Raw genomic sequence first — 5,689 nt, 5'->3', positions numbered from 1 at the left:
CTTTCCCTGTGCAGAAAAGGATTCCTAATTCAACAGTTACTCTGCCCACCGAGATAAGTCTGGGACATTGTCTGCACAACAACTGTATCCACTATGTCTATATTCCTTGCCTTCTGGCTTAAGGGTAAATGATTTCTAACTCTTGATTCATATTCCTGATTTACAGCCCAGCACTGACCTGATTGAGCCTTTCCTGTGATTCTGCAGATCCTAACTTGGTACAACTAATCCAGATGTTGCAGTTGAAGACAACCACGTTGTTGTGCAGACACTGTAGACTAGGGCCTCCCTATGTCAATACATCTGCAATTCCAGTTATGTTGGACCACTGGACAATGGCAACCCTTACCCGCTTCTGATCTTCTGCCTAAAAAGACTGGTGGATACCATAAAAAGTTGTGTAGGTTCCTTGTAATGAAATCACCTTTAAAGTAGCTAGATTTTGTGCCCTGACATATTTAATTAGGCAGAAATTGGATCAGGTGGCTGGTAAGATCAATGGATAGCAGCAAATTAGCATGTAAATGCAAGAGTTAACAAAGAGATGTGAGAATGAAGCTAGAGTCCAGCAGTACCCCCAAGACAAACCAAGCTCAATCCTGTGTGTGTGTGAGAACAGAGACTCAACGTGTGTGCACACTTCTTCAGGCACATTGAAACAGATTTCCTTATATAATGCATGCAGATGGGGGGTTAGTTAGTTAGTAACAAAATAGTATCACTATATCTGGTTCTCAACATGGCCCTGTCCAGGGGTCATTTCGTAGAAAAAGAGCTAGGGGGACTCATTAGCATAACTCATTAGCATATGCCACACCCCCTGACATCACCGGAAGTGTGTCCTCCCTACAGCCGGCGGCGACCTCCAGCGGGCACCAGCAGGGAGCTCCAGGCCCCGCCCTCCCGCACCTCACCCGGGAGGATGGCGTCCCCCCGCGTCCCCCCCCCAAATGACTCCTGGCCCTGTCTATGGGTACTTAAATCCAGAGGCCAGAGCCATGAATGGACAAAACATACCTAGAAAAGCCCTCCATTTGCAGAAAAATTTGAAATCTAAAAAAAGTGCATTTGGGGTTTAAAAAACCAAAATAATAGAAACACTACTCAAACCTTAAGAAACAAGTGCCCTGTGCAATGGCCGCTGTGGGAGTTGCCAAGCAACCACGACAGTAGTGCCAGCCTTCAAGCCTTGCTTTCAGTCAGTTAAAGGCAGGAAAGGGCCCTATCAAGGCTTCTTTTGTTCTTTAAGGAAGGACAAATTGGGGCCAGACATGGCAGCAAACACTGGCATGTGGAGGGAGATACAGGAGAAAGTGAAGTGCCTCCAATTCCTTTCAGGTTGCACACCATTTTGATTTTGATTTATTTGACTTATACCCCACCCTCCCCCATGCACATGGGTCTTGCCAATACCATGAAACTAGGCCTGGCCTGCACTGTACACCTGAGTCCAGCCTGGCTACCGTGCCCAGAAATGCACAATTTGGCCTGGGCTGCCCTGGCAGCCGTAGGCACTACACAATTGGGCCTGGCCCAGCCACCAGCACTGCACAGAGTTTTCCCATGAAAAGGCTGCCAGGTGAGGAAAGGAGGGAATGCTGAAGACATGGGAGCTTATAAAGGTAGGTTGGCTGGTGTGTGGGAAGGAAGAAAAGAAGACAATAAGAGATTTGATCTGTAACCCACCCTTCACTACCTGAAGGAATTCCAGAGTGGCTTACAATCCCTTCCCCTTCCCCTCCCCACAACAGACACCCTCTGAGGTAGGTGGGGCTGAGAGAGCTCTCTCAAGAACTGCCCTTGAGAGAACAGCTCTGAAAGAACTTGTGACTGGCCCAAGGTCACACCAGCAGCTGCATGTGGAGAAGTGGGAAATCAACCCCAGTTCTCCCAGATTAGAGTCCGTGCTTTTAACCACTACACCAGACTGACTCTCAAGAGAAAGAAGCAGGAAAAGAGGAGAGGCTATGAGGCTTTCAGGGAAGGAAAAGAGGAAACAGTGATGGGGGAAATGAGACCCCCCACAAGTCCTTGTGGACCCCCCACTTGTAGCCTCTAATTTCCAATGAATGCTCAACTGCCTTATCAGGGCGTGCTGGAGATTTCAGGCATCTGAGCCGGGAGGGCCAATCCATAATTAATGCAATTTTTTCCAGTTGATTTAAGCATTACATTGAGGAGTCAATCCATCTTTATGCACACTGATCCTATACAGTTTCTGGTGTATCTTATAAAAATAACTGTTTTGGCTGTAACAGTGAAGTCAGACCAAACTGATATGATTTAACTTCAATGGCTTTTCCACAGCGAATGCAATTTTTTTTTACAAATTTGCAAATCCCTAACTCAAGAACCTTAAAAAGAAACTCTTATATGATGTTTATTCATTTCATTGCCTCGCCTAGAGTCTAATAGAAGCCATTTGGTGCATTACAACGAAATCCCAAGCAGTTACAACCTCCTAAGCCCGCTGATTGCAATGGGCTTAGAAGGGTGTAACTCCGTTTGTAGTTTCACTCTTAAGCACTTATTCATTATCACTGACTATTTAAAATTTAGTAAGTGTGATATCAGAAAGAATAGTCAGTAAATTAGTATGGCCCTGAGACTAAACACTTGCTCAAGCAAGAGCTGCTATACAACTGTTATTGTCATGATTTGCAAGGCCAGGTGTACTAGGTTGTTCTCTGTCTGTCTATCTGTATGGTTGGAACAGGGAAATCAGTTTCACAAATGCATGGTTTCATTTGCTCTCTCCACGCCTGATGATTCGTAGTGAAATGTGTGCAGGGGAAAGCATCCCATGTACCCTTTTTCGCTCTTCTGCAACTATCATTTCTTGTGCTTTTCAACATAATAAAGTATCTATTTGCTCACTTAAAGCAGCTGTACAAAAATCTTTGGTAAATACATATTTAAATACATATTTAAATACATATTTGAAGTAATTGCCCTATTAACAAAAATAATTGTTAGGTGGAATTATATTTGAAGACACTGTCCATCAGCCACTACAAAGCAGGCCTAATTATTTCTTAGAATGTATGTGGTATTTTCAAGGCAGACAAAAAAAATTAAGTGCAATTGGAAGTAAAATGAAGACTAAAAAAGCTCTACATTATGAATTTTTTAAAATAAATAACCATCTTGCTAAATTTACTCCCATACACACACAATAATTGGGATAAAAGTGTGTTTATTGCCCAGCTTTTATTCATGTATTTTTAATTAGGCAACACTTGACATGAGTATTTTAAAGTTATTAGCTAACATTAATCCTGTCTCCCAATGGTGATCTGGCTTGGAACTGCAAACCTTCTAAGACACAATGATGGACAATTTAAAACTCTCTCGCTGTTTCTCTCTCTCTCTCAATCTGGTCCTGAAATAATATATCCCCTGTTTTCCCTTTTCTCTTCATTCCTCTATCTATCTATCCCTTCTCAAAATTGGGAGAATTTAACGTTCCTTTCCCTAAAATAATATATAATTGGCAAATAAGGAATCATACCAAAATGGGGGGGGGGGCGTTTATTTTTAGCAGGTGGTTGCAATTAAACAAACTTTAAGGAACGTTTCTCTTCCCCACCTACCCACCCACCCCCTTTTTTTGGTCCCTGGCCTGTGCTCCCTTCAATCTTGTCAGCTGTAAAATGGGTCTCTTTTTAACCCATAATGGATCTGCAAGATTAAAGGTGAAGTCATGAATTAGTCAAAGTGACAGCCCAGCACGATGGTCTGGCGGCAGGGGGTCTTCTTTTGTGTTCGTCCACTCTGACCTCCAATGCCACTCCACGTCTGTGGGAACCGGACAAGAAGAATGTTGGGGCGGAGTTTAAAGGCACATAAGTGGCAGATCCTGCTACTGGCCAGAGAGGAGTTGACATTCTTTTGCTGGAAATATTCTGACATCATCCCAGTCATACCTTCTCAACAGTCCATTCGTTAGTTCTTTCATGCTTGGCAAATGAAAAACAATAGATCCCGTTGCAGGGATGGAAAGGGATGGAAAGGCAAATCTTTTACCCGGCTAGCTATTTTAGATAGTACTTACTAATTTAGTGCAGTGTGATTTTAATAGTAGGAAACTGCAGGCAAAGCCTAAGTTTTCATGACACTGTCCTTAAGAACTATAGAAATTTTGATAAACTCACTGCATATATTTTATTTGGTGCACTGCAATTATGGCTTGAGTGGCTGTTTAATTAAGACTACTCTAGAAAAGGTAGTCTGTATACAGTTCGGGGTTGACCATATTACAACTTAAGTTCTTCATCAGCTTCTTTAGCTTCCCAAGCACAATTCAAAATTCTTGCTTCTATGTCTGAAGTTGATAAGGTCTTACCTTAAAAAAAAAAAATAGCTCCTTTGGTTAGTCCAATAATGATCGCTATGGTGCCTGGTGAAACCCTCTCAATTTCATGATGTTTTCCTAAAGTCAGATACAAAAATGAGGAGAACATGAAAATAGACTACCACCCTTGCTTTTAAATGATCTGTCTGAATGTCATCCAGGACTGGTCCTTTTCTTGAGGAAATGTGAAATATGTGGTGTTGGATCTCATAGAAAATCACCACTGATGAAAGGGATTTCTACCTGTGGAGTGGGACTTCCTCGCCTACTAGTCCTGCTTCTGTTCAAAATGCCCCCCCATCACTCCTGGGCAACAGAGGATCAGCAGAAACAGCATGAGGGGGAAGTAATAGGTCTACAGTGGAAAGGGGGACTCATTCAATATATCTCCTCATTTCCATCAATGGCAATTTCCACTGGATCCAACCAGAAAGGAGCTTTTGTAGAAGAGTTTTTCTGTTTTAAGACTACAAAGTATGGGAATTAAATTCAGATAATGAAGGGCTATGACACAGAACGTGTGACTGAAAATTGAAACTGTGTCCGTAGTCCCAAATTCCCCTCCAGAACGTCTAGCAGAACGGTACATTGGACCTACCTGAAGGTTCTTTCTCTTCAGTGGGGGAGAAGTCATCCAGAAACTGGTTAGGTCACGCCTCTGCTCGCTCGATAGGCTATGCAAATTCTTTTGTTGCGTGGCTCCTATTGGAGTGGCCTAGGCTGACCTCTCCAGTCATGTCCAAGCCCTGGCCGTGGGTAACTTCCAGCTTGTATTCTTATGCCCTTGTGTTATTCCACGGCCTTTGTTGTTGCGTTGCTGCCGCCCATGATTTTCCACCTTGGTGTGTTGCTGGCGTTGTCCATTTCGGGTGGGATGTGGATGACTTCTCCCCCACTGAAGAGAAAGAACCTTCAGGTAGGTCCAATGCATAGGCGTAATCTTCGTGGGGGCGGCGGGGCTTCAGCCCCCGCCGAAATTTTCAGGAAGCTGCTCAGCCTCCCCCGGGAGCCACCCTTGCTCCTAGCAAAGCAATGCCTCTGGCCCAGCCCCAGCCCCCCCCGGGAATTGGAAAGTCTACACCCTTGGTCCAATGTACCGTTCTCCTTCAGTGGGGGGAAGTCATCCAGAAACTGGTTAGCTGTACCCAAGCTTTTGTTCTAGGGTGGGCGACTGATGAAGTCTATTTATTTAATTGGTTTTTTTTTTTTTTTTTACTGCTGCACCACCTGCTGTAGTACTCTTCGGCCGAAAGCCGCCTCCGCCGAGGCCGCTTGGTCCATTCTATAATGTCTTACGAACGTGGAAAAGGATTTCCAGGTGGCCGCTCTGCAAAT

The sequence above is a fragment of the Gekko japonicus genome, unplaced genomic scaffold, assembly GCF_001447785.1.
Source record: "Gekko japonicus isolate JY-2015 unplaced genomic scaffold, Gekko_japonicus_V1.1 scaffold553, whole genome shotgun sequence".
Lineage (NCBI taxonomy): Eukaryota > Metazoa > Chordata > Lepidosauria > Squamata > Gekkonidae > Gekko > Gekko japonicus.
Note: the sequence above shows the minus strand (reverse complement) of the source record.